This window comes from Adiantum capillus-veneris, chromosome 4, assembly GCF_014529385.1.
Source record: "Adiantum capillus-veneris isolate H3 chromosome 4, ASM1452938v2, whole genome shotgun sequence".
Taxonomy (NCBI): Eukaryota; Viridiplantae; Streptophyta; class Polypodiopsida; order Polypodiales; family Pteridaceae; genus Adiantum; species Adiantum capillus-veneris.
In genome coordinates, this window is record NC_140934.1 from 148,660,191 (window position 1) to 148,676,272 (window position 16,082).

The 16,082-nt window shown below is 47.1% G+C and overlaps 1 protein-coding gene across 3 annotated transcripts in view; it reads left to right on the top strand.

Moving 5' to 3' along the window:
* Positions 1-16,082, top strand: part of LOC147460140 (arginine--tRNA ligase, chloroplastic/mitochondrial-like) — an 83,594-nt gene that overhangs the window by 25,292 nt on the left and 42,220 nt on the right. The window lies entirely within an intron of this gene.

The window sequence follows — 16,082 nt, forward strand, 5'->3', positions numbered from 1 at the left end:
CTTTGTCTGTGGCTGCGGGCCAGCCCTGGCAGGCTGGGGCTGAGGCTGTGGTTTAGGTCGAGGCCTCCATCGTGGACAGGCCTTTGCTAGATGGCCCATCTGTCGACAAATGAAGCACTGGTTCGGGAGGCCCAAATACTCCACACTCTGTCTAAACCAACCCCCACTCACCCGAGGCAAAAGAATAACCTTCGGGAGCGTGTGAGTGTCTTTGACCAAAACTCGAACTGAGGGAATGCCAACCGCCTTGGCAGCTACTGATGTTGCCGTACGAGGTGTCTCCTCGACAGTCCCAATGGCTGAGCCGATCCTGGATAGAAGTGGTAAGTACTCCCTCCGCAAACCCGGAAAGAAGACCGAGATGGGGATGTCTGTCTCCTCTACTAGAACATCCGAAGCAAGGTCGAAACCATGTCTCCTGTGTCGAAAGTGGGCACGTGCTGCTCGGATGGTCAGTGGACTCATGGCGATGACCTTGGACGCCATCTCGGAGGTGTCAAACTCGATCTAGTAGTAGCCTCGTCCGAGTATTTGCACGTCCGGGATCTTGCCCACCTCTGCGAGAAGGCGGGCCTGGAGAAGGTCACGCAGCTCTCCTCTGCTAGGGCGGGTGCTGAGAATCTTGCAGATGACAGAAGTCTCCTGCAATCGCTCTTCCTTTGCGGCAAGGCTCGCTTGCTCTGTCGGCGAAAGAGCAAGTCGAATGGTGGGCTCAGCGGGGTCGGGCGAGGGGGCTTCGGGCGAGTCCCTCCGGGGCGGAGCTGGAGCCTCCATCTGTGTCTACTGTTTGGCGATACGAACGAGCGGTGGAGAAGGTTTGCAGATGAGCGCCGAGCACTTGCCCAAAAGGACAAATGCTACACGAGCCAATATGCAAGAAGAAAAAGAGGGGGGGGGTGTAGCAGTTGGATACTGTGTGGGAGCGCAAGCGGGATGGGGGGGGGGAGTATGGCAACGCGCAGGCAGGCAGCAGGCGGTCCGCGGGGTAGCGCGATACCAAGAGGGGGGCAGCGGGTGGCTGTGGGGCAGCGCACAGGAGTGGCGGGAATGGGGGGCAACGCGCTTGGGTAGGCGGGAGTGGAGGCAACGCAGGGGCAACGAGGGGGGGGCAGCAGTAGCGAGCACGTTCTGAGCAGTAGGCATTTTACCCCGGAAACTGGTCGCTTAGGGTTTACAAAACCCCTCTCCTCTTTTGTCACATCTTCATATATTTTATCTCGGGGTATGTACCATCGGGATGTTTATTCAATAGTCGACCCTTTTGTGTGTGTATGAGAGAGAGAGAGAGAGAGAGAGAGAGAGAGAGAGAGAGAGAGAGAGAGAGAGAGAGAGAGAGAGAGAGACGTGGTGGACCCTGGAGTCTGGACGTAGTGGATTGATTTTCCATTGTGACGAGTGGCTCCCCACCATAAGCAACCATTGAACTTTTAACTATGGTGGTTGCTTAAGGTTTACAAAACCCCTCTCCTCTTCTGTCACATTCCCGCTTTCGGAGGTGCTACCTATCATCCATTAACATGAAGCCCGTTAGGACCGCTGTCTTTGCTTGGAGAAGGTTGCTTGCGTAGTGTTTGCTTGGAGAAGGTTGCTTGCGCAACTTTGCTCCCACACCAGCCATCCTCCGCCTAGCACTGCAGACTCCGTGGTAGTCGTTTGGGCGTTTCCCTTTGTTGGTCCCAGCTGCTCCGTCGATGCCTTGTTTGTTTCAGGTTTATTTTTATTTTGCTCCTTTTTGGTGTGCCTTGTTTCCTAGTTGTTCTTGATTGTATCTTTGTGTGTGTGAGAGAGAGAGAGAGAGAGAGAGAGAGAGAGAGAGAGAGAGAGAGAGAGAGAGAGAGAGAGAGAGAGAGAGAGAGAGAGAGAGAGAGAGAGAGAGAGTCCTATAAGGACTTGGTTTTAGGGGTGGGTGGGTGAGTGAGTGAGTGAGTGAGTGCTTGCGTGCGTGGATGCATGTCCTTTGAGTTTATTGTTCTTGTTTTTTCCTTTCTATTGCTTTTGTTTTTGTTTGTTTGTTTGCTTTCTCTCTCCTCGCTCTCCCAGGACTCTTAAGAATGTTTCAGTTGGATGTTTTCAAAGCCTCCTGCTCTATCTCCTTGGAGTTCTCTCTTCAGTTATGGTCTTCAGCAGCCACCTTCAGCAAGTGGACTGCTCGTTGAAAGCTCCTTGGGCTCCTCCCGTGCGAGCTTTGTTACCCACCTTGTACCATCTTGTTGAAGTCTCTTGGTGATGTCAGTTGCGTCTTCACCCTCACCTTCGTCCCCAACTGCTCTCTCCTTTCTGTTTCTTCATTACCTTTTGTTGTCAAATTTTACGAGTTGTTGGGCTTTGCCCGATACCGAGCTTCTCGTAGTTGCTCACTGTCATCTTCACCGCTAGTGGCTTTTGGTGGCTCTGGTTCTTGATTTATAGTTGTGTTAGGTGCAGCGGAATGAATGTTTTAACTTTGCTTAAGATGAGTGCTCCGAACTGTGCTCAAAGTTCCTTTTGTTCTTATGGAAGGGAGAGCCTTCTGTTCTTAATGAGAGTGCAATGAACACAAACAAAGTGAATGGACATTGTGAATGGAAGTGCATGAGACTGAGAGATAGAGAAGAGAATAAGACACCAGAGACGTAAAACCCTCCTCCGAAGGCCCCACTCTCTATGGCGAGAGCGGTCTACTTATGATTGCACAAATCTCTACAATGCTTGGACTTGCCGACGATGTCGACGACGATGAGGATGACGACGAGACGGGCTGAAATCTGAAAACTCTAATGGCTGAAATCTGCAAATCTTTATCTGCTGAATTCTTACTCTACACTGGAGACGATGGCGATGGCGACGATGCGACGACGCGCTGAAAACGCAGATGCTGAAATCTGCGTTTTCCGGGCTGAATCTATGGATCCCACCATGCGGCGAGGAACTCCTACTGGAAGGTGAGATCTACGAGGTTTGGGGGTTCTTTTGCGATGTCTAAAGGCTGAAAACTGAAAACGCTGATGGTTCTTGAGGTTCCGTCGCGGAGAATCTGCAAAACACTAGGGTTGGATGCAGATGCAAAAACGCTAGGGCTGAAAATCTGCTTTGTTGCAGCCGGTGGTCGTGCAAATGCAAAATGCTAGGCTGATCTGCTGTGTAGCGATGGCGCCGGGGCTGATTTGCTGTGCACCAACACGCCAGGCTGATCTGATCCAAAATGCTAGCTTTATGCTTGTGAAGCATAAACGCTAGGGCTTGGGGTTCTGCTGAGAAGTGGCTTGTTGAGCGAGTGCTCCTGCTGCCTCTTCTGCCAGAAAGTGCTAACTCTGGTTTGCTTATATATTAACTTAGCAAAATTGCCCTACCTACTTTCCAACAAAAGTCACTTAAAAATAATAAGTGAAAAATATCAAAAATAGGAAAAATAGGTCTATGCACTGTAAAATTGCTACGGATGGGATCTGACTGGAATCTGATGGTCATGTTGCGTGCAACTAGAGGATATGCATCTAATCTAAGTGTCTGGACATGCACAGTCTGCGAACAGACTCACAAAAGTGCCAGATCACTTCCTATTCTAGATTGACTTGACTGACTGAACCTTGGTCGTGCTGTAGCTTGTCCACGGACACATAGGGTTGGATGTGTCACGTGACAAATTGCTAAATGGGCTTTTGGTTGAAGTGCCTATCATTCAGAGGCTATTGCCATCCTCTCTCTATTTAGCTTGCCAGGGTTCTTTTTACTCTCTTTAGGAGAGGTTTCTGACCCTGGTCTTCAGTCGTTTCTGTTTGGCAAGGTCCCTAGTTGTATTTCGTTTTACAGTTTTCCGTTTGATGCCTACAGGCTTAGAATAGGCATCATTTGGGTGTTTTGGGAGATTTTCAAGTACTAAAATCGGTCTCTTTTGAGAGAGAGAGAGAGAGAGAGAGAGAGAGAGAGAGAGAGAGAGAGAGAGAGAGAGAGAGAGAGAGAGAGAGAGAGTAACGTCAATTTTATTATTGTCCATGAGAGGCCAAATATGCATACAAGATGTGTCCGTCACAAGACGGAGACAATGTGCCAATAGAAAAGAACAGATTGAACAGACTTTTAGCACTTCATTAACAATTGAATGGAGAGAGAAAGAGACGACACGTGACACCGAGTGGTGGAATTGGCCCCAAACCTTCGCGCCCCTTTCGGTATTTCTATATATTGCATCAACTCAGAACAAGCTGGTACTCCAGACTTTGCACCTTCTCCAGGAAGCACGTGAGAGAATGAGCCCTAACCTCATAGTTAAAGGCCCTTGGCCTAAAAAGCAATTACAGTGAAAAGCCTTCAAATTCAAAAGCATCTTGTCCAAAAGCAAAGCCAAAAAGCTGCCAGCGCAATTTACGAAATCCGTACAGTCCTTCCACATCAGCACCGCTAGCGTGAAAAGCGAAATCCTTACAGTTTTGCCACATCATCAGTCAACGTGATTTTCGAAAATCTGCCACGTTATCAGCCTGCTTGGCAAGTTCTTGTGTGTGTGTGTGTGAGTCGTGCTTTATTTCCTTTATGTCACTTGGGGCCCCATCGGACGGGGTCCCCATAAGTTGGTAGGACTTCTTCTTCTGTTACTTGTTCTTCTTAGGGTTTAGGTCCCTCGGCCGGCATTTGCAAGTTGGCTCCCTTCTTTAGGGCTTTGACACGTCAGCAGCTTGTGACATCTCCCCTTCTTGAGAGAGAGTAATCATCCGTGATTACAACATATTTGCAAAACAACTCAAGTTAGCTCAAAAATTTTCCAGGGTCATTCTGAGGGACATTCCGAGGGACAATGAGTTTGCTTTTTTTGTTAAGGAGTTTAATGGCTCTTTTAATCTAGGAGTTAGCTTCTCCTTTCGTCGAAATCGAAACTCTTGATATTCCGGTGTAGTAAAATTAGCCATCACACCCAGACCGTACTGATCTTCCACAGGTATCTTGCACTAAAATTACATATTCAGGCAATCTCATCCAATTAGGAATATTCAGTAATTGGCACATCACAATGCAACACAAATGCTAACATATGCATGTTACAAGACATAAAAACATAAAGCCGCCGATGAGCACTCCTCCCGTATAACCTAAAAAGGTTCGGGCCGGGAGATATTCAATGACTCCCTCATCACTCCTCCCGCATAACCTAAAAAGATCCGGGCCGGGAGATATAGAGGCCTTTTACAACAAAACGCCCCCCAGACCGCAGCAACGTCCCCTAGACCGCAGCCTGCGTTGATTGGAGAGTAACCACTGCTCAAACATTCTTAATACTCCTCCTACATAACCATCGAGGTCCGGGCCGGGAGTCACAACAACAACACTCCCCCCGTCGTAAATAGCCACAAGGGTCCGGGCCATGAGTATGAACAAGCATTCTCAAACATCATTTCTCACTACTCCACCTGGGAGTAAACTCACCAATCATTGAAACCAATATTACAACGAGAGTCAAACAATTCAAATCAACACCAAGACAAGTTCAAAATAGATACCATCCATTTCAAACAAATTCCAAACAAGATCACCAAACAAGTTCTCAAACAAATTTCAAACTTAAAAAGCAATCTCGACATCAATCAAGCTCGAAAAGTCGACTGACTTTCCAACCTGAAACCTGCACCGAAAATCTAGGATTAGTTTCATTCCATAGGGTTGTAGCCTAGCACAGCATGGTCATCAGCTCTCGGACAAACAATGTTTCTTTGGTGACGATGGTAGTCCCAAGATAGCAATCGCACTGGACCTCCAAGGTCATCTGATCGTGAAGAGACATCTATTGAGAGATGTCAAGAAACTTTAAGTTATAATCTACTAGGGTTTCCATGGCAAGCATTTCACAATACCCCACTCTGCTAGACTCCGAAGGAAGATGTCGAAAACCATATAACTTCGGGCAAAAAAATTTCTTGAAAGCTTGCCAAGTCCTCGGAAGTGTGCGGCTTGGTAGCTATAGACATTTGCATGGTACTGTCTCTGAGAAAAACAATAGCTCGAAACAAATCTTGGATCCTTCTCTTGCAAGTGATCTTAATGGCTTTTGCCCTGTAAGACATGAGCGGTGAAGACGGGAGCGTGCCCGATGCGCGATGAAGTAAGGGTGGGAGTGGCTAATAGGTCTGGGCGAAGATACCTGTCATGAGTCTGTGGCAACTTTACTTGTTGATTTCTTTTTGGGGAATTTTATTTGACTTGTTTTAAAGCACCCCTCTGGGAATGCCAATGCCCGAGGTGCATGGTGTGATGCGGACAGTGAGAGTCTAGGCCGGATGGCGAGTGAGCATTGAAGTTGGGCAAATGGACTAAGGTTAGCCACGGTGGGGCTACGAGTGTAAATCACCTGAAAGCTGGTCAACATTGCATTTTTTTGATGTGGTTCTAGTGGTGATTGATGGTCAGACGACCCGTGTGAGTGCCATGGAAGCATCTCCTAAAATTTAGGGAATTGCTATTTTTGGACCAGAAAAAGTGTTCGCGTCATTATCTTTGGAATGTCAAGGGGAACATTTTATTACTCTGCCGCGAAGTCAACTGGGCAACCGGTCGAGAGATTTTTATGCGGCAATCCCGAAACGTGTAAATGTGTGTAATTGTGCCAAGTGGCACATTTCTGTGCACTTTCCTCATGCAAGAGAAGGTAGCGCTGAATTTATAGCTGGGAGGCTCATTTTTGAAGTCTCTGTCATCACACGTTAAGAGCTATGGAGTGCTTCCTTTCCCTCTTATGTATAGTGCGGTGCCATGAGTGATGCCCTGCACGCTACGTCTTGCTCTCTCTCTCCCCTACGAGCAGTTATGTTATGCCCCTCAAGTGGGCTTCTCATTTGACCAATGTACAGTTGTGTGGGTTCATGTGCAATTGCCGAGGCAAGAGCCTCTTGCACAGGTATTGGTTTAGCTAGTGGCTAATCCCCCGCAGGTACAGGTAAATTCGGAGAGGTTTCACGTGAGAAATCTCGTCTGATTCATAGGGCAAGTAGCCCTACAGGTGTGGGAGCTTGAGAACTTGCTACAGGTGCGACTGGCACGCGAACGGAGCCCGAAACAGGGAATTACAGCCTGCTGTGTATTTTTGTAGGTTTAGGGTTTCAGCCCTAAACGGTCCCTAATACCCCCAGGAGGTTCGGGGACGCTAGGGGACTATTGTAGAGGTGATCTGGTGCATTTTCGGGGCAGAAAACAGAGAATTCAGCGTGCTGCAGATTTTGCCAGGTTTTGCAAAGTGTCCGTATGCGTCGGGGAAGTCATCTATTGCGTGGGAATACTGACTGTGAAGTGTCCAAGTACAATTATGTTACTGAAATCGGGCCAGAACAGATGGAATTCAGCCCAGATTGTGCGGGACAGCTTGCAGGAAATCACAGGTTTTATTTTCTCTCTTAAAGAATAAAGAAATACCGAAAGGGGCGCCAACCTTTGGGGCCTACAGGTGTCGCGGTCTGCTTGGGAGCATTCTAGCTTCTTGGCCGTGCTTTTGTTTTGAATTGTAATCCCGTTCCCAGTTACAGGATATTATAAGTCATTGTTTTGTGTCGTATAGTCAAGTGTTAAATAATCGGGTGAAAGCTAACGTCTACCGCTCCAGGGGTCAGTTTCATGGTTCCATTGCCGGGACAAGATCACTTCTTCCTCAAGAAGTGAGCCTTGGTTGGTTTGCGGCGAAGACACAAAGCACAGGAACTTGGAATTACACTATGGCTGACAAGACAGACGATGCTAGAGAAAAGGGTTCCTCTTCCTAGGGTAGACAGGCTATTCCTTTACAGCATGAAGTTGGCGAGAGTTCACGACCGCCACTGTCTACGCCTTTCGTTCGTGTGAATGCATAGCGAGAACAGGTCCAAGGGTTCATGACTGGGCACTTTGAAGAGGATGCGTTCAAGACACAGTTAGTTGCGGCTGTGAATGTCTTCACTCAGTTGGTGTAGAATCCCAGGTTAATGGATTATCTGCAAGCACCATTAAAGTCACAGCAGGCAAGGGAATGCCCTCAACGTACAGAGCCCGTTGAGGCTCAAGCCCAGGTCTGCCGTGCGACTCAGCAGGATAGGGAGCATTCACATGTTGTCTAGCATTCACATGTCTAGGATGTCAGGCTCCTAGACATGTCCCTCTTGTCCATGAACAGGTGGCGAGGATCCCTACTCTACAGGTTTTGCCACTTCAGCCCGCCACCTTTCAAGGTCAAAATGTTGCATTGAATGGACAAGGAACCAGTCTCCAGGCAATGCATCAAGTTTTTCCACCACCCACGGTACATCTTGGGTATTTCGGGGGTGGATGCGTGTTCCAAAGTATGGCTGGTTATGTGCTTGGAAACCAGCAGTACATGCTTGGAACAGTGTTTGGGGGTATGCATGGCATGACGCCAAACCCCATGTATGGTAACATTGGCATGCAGCAAGGCTTTCAGAGCAATCAGGGCCAATTTGGGGTGCCACAGGTCAATTTTGGCATGGCTGGTTTTTCCGAACAGCAGCCAGGTATGGCACCTTTGATGCAGAATCTCAATGACCAAGGGGCATAGATGGTCCCTACTATAGTGCCCATGCTGCAGACGCTTCCCTATGACAATTTGGGGCCAATAGAAAAGCCAAAACCATACAAAGAAGGTGGTGCAACTGTGAAGTTCAGCACCTTTAGTGGCTTCGAGGATAAAGCAAAGGCTCTCACTTTGCTCCAGCAGTTTGATACAACTTATGCAGGAGGGAATTTTACAGAGGCCTCTAAAGTAAGAAAAGCTGCCACTTTCTTAAAGGACAATGCGCTTACATGGTGGACGACATTGTTAATGCAAGGACAGGCACCCGCCACTTGGGCTTACTTCAAGAAAATGTTTGCTTCTGCTTGGTTGTCAAATGAATTTGAAGCCGATGTCATGACAGATTGGCACCAGCTTACTTCAGCTACATGCAAGAGCTTGCTGGAGTACAATAGGAGGTTTTGTAAAGCGTTACTCTCAGTGACCTCCTACAGATTTGTGCCATTGACAAAGCAGATGGAGAAGTACTGTTGTGGGTTGCCTAAAGGGCTTCGCGATTACTGTACCAAGAACCGAGTGGCTACCCTCACTCAGCTTATGGAAGTTGCTAACACTGGTCTTGCCTTGTTGAAAGGAGAGGACAATGGGTTTCCAAGCAACGAGAAAGGAGGGCAACAAAAGAAAAATTCAGCAAAGCAGCCCTTTACGAAAGCGGCTCCCGAAGCGTCCCAAGGGCCAGCGAAGTTCAATAAAGACAAGGGTTCAGCCGAGACTTCTAGAGCGCAGGCAAGGAAGCAAAAAAGGAAGCCTTGTATGCGTAAGACGCCCGAGGAAAAGAAGGTCTTGATGGTTGAAAACAAGTGCTTTATATGCGAGCAGACTGGTCATTTTGCAACCAACTATCCACAAAAGAAAAGGCCAGCTGACTCAGATGACAAAGAGGACAGGGAAGGAAAGAAGCCTATGCCCTCGGCAGGTTTAGTGCCAGACATGTTGGGCGACAGGCCTAGTACAGATGCCAGTGAGTTATGCAGAGCGTGGGGTAAAGTTAGAGACCAAATGGCACTTATCTTCTTTGATTTAGGTGCCAAAGCAAACTTTATCACGCCAGAATTAGCTATGAAGCTGGGCATCAGAGCTGAAGAGATGGGGTATACCGCAGAGGCAGGATTGGCATGTCCTCGCCATTCAGAGTGCATTACTCCCATCATTGGAAAGCTGTGTCTGCATATTCAGTCATATGTGGACACAGAAGAGTTCTACATCATGCCGCTGGAAGGATGTGATGTCTTGTTGGGGATCCAGTGGATGTTTCGAGTGCATGGAGTCTTGGATGCCTACAACAGAAAGATCACTGTACAGCATAGGGACAAAACTCACGTCTTGGATGTAAAGCGTAAAAGGAGAGTCGGTCCCTATTGTATCTGCTTCTGCTATCACTTCTGTAATAAAGAATCATCTTTCTGCGTACTTGGTTTTCGCACGTGTGTTTCAGATAGTTGTTGGTCAAATTTATCTGTGTTAGATAAAGACAGATTAGCATTTTTGCAAAAGTTTAATGACGGTTTTTTTGATTCATTACCGTCTCAACTACCGCCGGAGAGGTCCGAGGATCATGCGATTGATTTGGTGCCAGGTTGTAGCCCACCAAATAGGCCACCGTATAGGGATAGTGAGGCGCAACGGAAAGAGATTATGAGCCAAGTGGAGGAGCTCTTAGAGAAAGGACTGATTTAGCCTAGCTCGTCACCCTATTGCTCTCCAGTGCTCTTAGTACAGAAAAAGGATGGCTCGTGGTGCATGTGTATTGACTACCGTGCGCTGAATAAGAATACCATCAAGAATAGGTTTCCTATTCCAAGGATTGATGATATTCTTGACCGCCTAGAGGGTGCAATGATTTTCAGCAGGATTGACCTTAAAAGTGGGTACCATCAGATTCGAATTAGGCCTGAGGATGTGCATAAGACTGCGTTTAGAACGACATTTGGTATCTACGACTTCTTAGTGATGCCATTTGGTCTTACGAATGCTCCTGCTACGTTCAATAGGATGATGGATAGGATCTTCCGTCCATATCAAACTTTGTTGGCACATTCTTTGATGACATGATAGTCTACTCGAAGAATGAAGAGGAGCATAGGCATCACTTGACCACTGCGTTCGAAGAGTTGCGCAGGAACAGATTGCTCATCAATGGCAAGAAAAGCGAGCTCTTCTTGGAAGAGATCCACTTTCTCGAACACATTGTGTCAAAGGATGGTGTCCAAATGGATCTTGCGAAGGTGGAAGCAATCAAGACATGGCCAGCTTTAAGGACTGTGCACGATGTCCGTAGCTTCTTAGGGCTATGTTCTTACTACAGAAGATTCATTCACAACTTTGCAGAGATTGCTTCATCTTTACATGCTTTGCGAAAGAAAGAGGTCACTTTCAGATGGACCCAAAAAGAGATTTCAGCTTTTAATCTCTTAAAGGAAAAGATGACTTCAGATCCAGTCATTGTTTTGCCAAATCTCAGGAAGTCATTTGTGGTCCAGTGTGATGCTGGTGGTAGTAGCATTGGTGCAGTGCTAGTGCAAGATGGCAGGGTAGTAGCCTATGAGAGCTGAATCTTGCAAGGGCCAGAGATGAACATGCAGGTCTATGAAAAAGAGCTACTCGTTGTAATTCATGCCCTCTTAAGTTGGAAACACTATCTGCTAGGTGTTGATTTTGTTGTCCAAACGGATCATCAGACCTTGCGATACTTTCTGACACAGTCAAAGCTATCTGAAAAGCATATGCGATGGGCAAACATTCTCTCCATGTTTCACTTTCAGATTGTGCATGTGGAAGGCAAGAAGAATGTTGTGGCTGATGCGTTATCAAGAAAGCCACAAATTTCAGCTGTGTCGATTCCTTATCATCATGAGCTTGATGACATGAAGGAACAGTATGCAAGTGACGAAGATTTTGCAAGGATCTTCGAGATATAGGAAGGACAACATCATGAGCACTACCTCCTCAGAGATGGTTTTATGATGATGCATGGCAGACTCTGTGTCACTAGGCCATTGCGACATAAGGTCATGGTAGAGAGTCATGTCCCACCGTATGCAGGGCATCGTGGTATAGATGCTACAGTGAAAGCGGTTGAGACATTCTTTTATTGGCCTACCTTGAGGAGAGACGTGGATGCCTTTGTGCGAGCATGCGTGATTTGCCAAAAGGTCAAGTTTGACAGGCAAAAGGCACCAAGGCTGTTACAACCATTGCTGATTCTAGATAAACCATGGGAAAGCATAGCTATGGATTTTATCTTTGATCTTCCTTGAACACAGACAGGAAATGATGGAATTTGGACCATTATTTGCAGATTCAGCAAGCAAGCTCATTTCATTCCTGTTAGGAAGAAGATAAAACCAGATCAGATGGCACGTCTCTTTATGTACAATATCTTTAAGTACCATAGTATGCCATAGTCGATTGTCAGTGATTTGGACCCACCGATGACAAGTCTATTTTGGAGAGGCATGTTTGAGAATATGGGCACTACGCTTAAGTTCTCATCGTCGTTTCATCCACAGACAGATGGGCAGTCAGAAGAGGCAAATTCTACTGTCTTGGATCTGCTTAAGTGCTATGTATCAGAGCACAAGGCGAAGTGGGAGGAGTATTTGCCGTTGGTTGAGTACGCGTACAATAATACAATGCATTCTTCAACAGGCAAATCACCTTTTGAAATTGTCGAAGGTCATGTGAAAGTTCCTCCCATTTTGCATACCAAGGAAAAGATCTTTTAGGCAGATCAATATGTACAGAATATGGATGAAATGTACCAGAAGATAAAGCATGCCCTTGAAAGGACACAGGCAAAACAAAAGAAAGTTGCTAATCTCCACCGTCGTGAATTGCTGTTTTCACTTGGTGATTGTGTACTGTTGCGGTTTGAAAAGGCACGCTTAAAGAAGCGAAAAGGTAAAGAAGTCTCTTTACAAAGCTTAGTATGCGTTACTATGGGCCTTTTCAAGTAACAGAGAAGATCATTGACGTCTATTATAGGCTGAAATTGCTTGAGAACTGGAAGATTCACAATGCTTTTCACGTGAGTCTTCTCAGACTATTTATTGGTGATGTGCTAGAGGATATGCCAGTTGAAGAGCAGCCAGAAGTTGAAGAGCTTGATGAAATTTTGGTCCCAGAACAAATCATGGCACGCAAGGAAAGAAAAGTCAAAGGCAAGGTTATAAGGCGATATTTGGTGAAGTTCAAGAACTATCCACCTATGGATGCAAAGTGGATGGAAGAGAGTGAAGTGTTAGAGTCACCAAATGTATTGCAGCTTTACCTTAAAGCCTTTGGTTTACCACCTACGTATTCTCCAACTCAAGAAGAGCAAAGGTCAAAAGGAAAGAGACCTGCGCTAGAGGGGGGTGATCCAGGAGCTAGCACTTCTCATGTATCTATGGATTTAGTGCAATAGAAGTGTATCGCCCTAAGAGTGTAGATAATTTTAGCCTTCCGAGTCCAGAGGAAACTAGTGACAAAAGCGTCTGCCTTCGGATTCTCGGGGCATAGTCCTGGTCGTTCTCCTTGTTCACTTTTATGGTGGATAAGGGGAGCGGCCGGGCTTGCCTCGCCCGACTCCAAAAACAAAACAAAAAAAATGTATCCTGCTTGGCAATTGCCCTTGGGAAATAAAAGTTTTGTCCAAAAGTCTGTTCAGTGCGTGAGTGCCGTGGAAGCATCTCCTAAAATCTAGGGAACTGCTATTTTTGGACCAGAAAAAGTGTTCGCGTCATTAGCTCTGGAAACATTTTATTACTTTGCCGGGAAGTCAACTGGCCAACCGGTCGGGAGATTTTTATGCGGCAACCCTGAAACAAGTAAATGCGTGTAATTGTGCCAAGTGGCACATTTGTGTGCACTTTCTTCGTGCAAGAGAAGGTAGCGCTGAATTTATAGCTGGGAGGCTCATTTTTGAAGTCTCTGTCACATGTTAAGAGCTATGGAGTGCTTCCTTTCCCTCTTATGTACAATGCGTTACCAGGAGTGATGTCGTGCACGCTACGCACTGCTCTCTCTCCCCCCTACGAGCAGCTATGTTGTGCCCCTCAAGTGGGCTTCTCATTTGACCAATGTACAATTGTGTGGGTTCATGCGCGATTGCCGAGGCAAGAGCCTCTTGCACAGGTATTGGATTAGCTAGTGGCTAATCCCCCGCAGGTACAAGTAAATTCGGAGAGGTTTCACGTGAGAAATCTCGTCCAATTCATAGGGCAAGTAGCCCTATAGGTGCCGGAGTTCGAGGACTTGCTACGGGTCCGACCGGCACGCGAAACGGAGCCCGAAACAGGGAATTACAGGCTGCTGTGTATTTTTGCAGGTTTAGGGTTTTGGCCACAAACGGTCCCTATTACCCACAGGAGGTTCGGGGACGCGAGGGGATCGCTGTAGAGGTGATTTGGCGCATTTTCGGGGCAGAAAACAGAGAATTCAGCGTTCTGCAGATTCTCGTCAGGTTTTGCAAAGTGTCCATATGCGTCGGGAAAGTCATCTATTGCGTGGGGATACTGACTGTGAAGCGTCCGAGTACACTTATGTTGCCAAAATTGGGCAAGAACAGATGGAATTCAGCCCAGATTGTGCAGGACAGCTTGTAGGAAATCACATGTTTTATTTCCTCTGTTAAAGAATAAAGAAATACCGAAAGGGGCCCCAACCTTTGGGGCCTGCAAGTGTCGCTGTCTGCTTGGGAGCATTCTAGCTTCCTGGCCGTGCTTTTATTTTGAAGTGTAATCCCATTCACAATTACAGGTTCCTTTTAAGTCATTGCTTTGTGTTGTATAGTCAAGTATTAAAGAATCGGGTGAAAGCTAACGTCTACCGCTCCACGGGCCGGTTTCAATACCTCGAATAAATTCCAGAAGTCTCTTGTTTGCTCTGTCTGCTCTTTTGTGGGACCGGTATGCTTTTAGAAAAGCACACGCCTGATGCTCTGATACCACTATCACAAGATGGGCACCACGTGCCAATAGAAAAGAACAGACTGAACACACTTTTAACACTTCATTAACAATTGAGCTGAGAGAGAGAGAGAGACGACACGCGACACGGAGTGCTGGAATTCCACCCCAAAGAGTATTGGCCCCAAACCTTGGCGTCCCTTTCGGTATTCTTTATATCGCATTAACTCAGTACAAGCCGGTACTCCAGACTCTGCACCTTCTTCAGGAAGCACGCGAGAGAATAAGCCCCCTAACCTCATATTTAAAGGCCCTTGGCCTAAAAAGCAATTACAGTGAAAAGCCTTCAAATTCAAAAGTATCTGGTCCAAAAACAAAGCCAAAAAGCTACCAGCGCAATTAATGGAAATCCGTATAGTCCTGCCGCGTCAGCTCCGCCAGTGTGAAAAGCGGAAATCCGTACGGTTCTGTCACGTCATCAGCCAGCTTGATTTTTGAAAATGTGCCACGTCATCAGCCTGCTTCACAAGTTCTTGTGTGTGTGTGTGAGTCTTGCTTTATTAACTTTATGTCACTTGGGGCCCCGTTGGACGAGGTCCCCATAAGTTGGTAGGACTTCTTCTTTTGTTACTTGTTTTTCTTAGGGTTTAGGCCCCTCGGCCGGCATCTGCAAGTTGGCTCCCTTCTATAGGGCTTTGACACGTTAGTAGTTTGTGACAGTCTCTTTCCTTGTGTGGAGAAAGGGATAGCTATAGGAGCTGATCAATCAATGTGTGGGAGAGGGAGGTAAGTGTCTCACTGGCGTAGGATGGGAGTTGTAAGGTGTAGCGGAAGGGGCATGTCCTGGCCTTTGCTGGTACTCCGCTGTATCTCCCAGTCTCAATCCGCAGTTGGTGAGAAGATGTGCGTAACTGGCCAATAGCTCATCGTATCCCATGAGACAAGTGGGTGTCCATGTATCTCGGTCTTGTCGCAAAACCATCCTCCGTAAGCTGGAGAAGCTGGTCTCTGTAGAAAGCCATCTTCGTGCCCAATTCCTGTGCTGGCTGTATCCATGTCCTCCTGGTTTCTAGCTGGGTCAGGTCTTGGCGGATGAGCTTGGTGATCTCTGACTGTGTAAGAGTGAGAGATGGTGCATCCAATGCGTACTGGAATGGTGGCAGCCTGTCTATGCTGAACCCATGCGCCTAAAACCATGATGCCATCTCCCCATACCAGCATGTTGTATCTCCTTGCATGGCTTACTGTCGAGAGGACTCAAGTGCTATGCGAGCATATCTGTCTCTAGGAAGTTCCCATGTGCAGTTTATAAAGGAGACTGATCTGGTAAGCGCCTCCACCACTAGTTGGGGGGGGGGGGGGGGGGGGGGGGGGGCGCTAGCTCTGCTCGAATAATGGCCCATGGTACTGATGCCTTGGCTCTAATGAGCCGCGAGATCATAGAGACCAGAGGTTTCTCCATGTTCCCCCATCCATCTGTGCGACCTGGCCTCCCGTGGTGATCCAATGAAGGTCCCCATATCTCAGCTCCATAGAGCAATGCTGAATCCACCAAAGTGTCAAAGAGCCAGAGCTTTGTCCGGGGCTCCTGAAAGTGAACGTGCGAACACATCTTCTCTAATCTACCCAATGCTGCGTGGGCTCTAGTCAGTTTGGTCTCTGCTGCTCTTCTGAGT